Source organism: Citrus clementina, unplaced genomic scaffold, assembly GCF_000493195.1.
Source record: "Citrus clementina cultivar Clemenules unplaced genomic scaffold, Citrus_clementina_v1.0 scaffold_6, whole genome shotgun sequence".
In the NCBI taxonomy this organism is placed as follows: Eukaryota; Viridiplantae; Streptophyta; class Magnoliopsida; order Sapindales; family Rutaceae; genus Citrus; species Citrus x clementina.
The window spans coordinates 24,988,611-24,989,459 of record NW_006262139.1 but is presented as its reverse complement, the minus strand read 5'-3'; positions in this window follow the sequence as shown (position 1 = coordinate 24,989,459).

Sequence of the window (849 nt, the reverse complement as noted above, 5' to 3'; positions counted from 1 at the left end):
GTTTGTTTTAGACTCACGAAACTATTTTTTGTAAGTGGGATGAATAGGTTCCAGAGATAGATATTGCTTTAGTGGTCGAATCAGTCCATTTACTTGGTCATCTTCCAAATGCGATCTTCATTGTTCTCTGTTTTCAGCTTTTTAAGGTTGTATGACTCAAATGGGTACCAACTATTTACTTGGTCGCTTGAAGTTTTTGCTTTCCTAGCTTTAGCCAACTTCAGTTTTATGTTTATGTTCCATCAGAGTGCGGTGATTTACTTTTGGTGGGACATGGAATATATTTCTCAACTTGGTTACACAAGCCTATTATTTGATTGACAAAGCAAAATGGGATTGGCAAAGTTACTGCTTTTTTGTAATTTTATATGACAATTCTGCTAAATCCATTCATCTATTGCCTTAATTTTGAGAGCGCATCGGCTAAAAGTGTTCGGTAAATACCCACCTAATTTTACTTCACTGTTATAATTTCATTCCAAGTTGAGAAGGGACTTTTTTTTGTTTTTTCAAATCAAAATAGTTATGGATTATATATGTCACAACATAGTGCCTAAAAGCACATATGTTTAAATAATTTTGTTATAACGCCGTCGAAATATCTAACTTCAAAACAAGTCTAATTTATTTTCAAATAAATATAAGAAGATATTTGCCAGTGTAAGGCTTTGGTTAAATAAAGGAGTAAAGCTTGAGTATTATTGTTCAACGGATTGCAATTATAGCATTACAATACACACAGCGATTGGAGCACACAAAATAAAACAATTTACATACTTCTCTTCTATCCAATATATCGACATTGATTAATACTTAATATGGTCGTTAATTGTATTCTAGAACACGAAC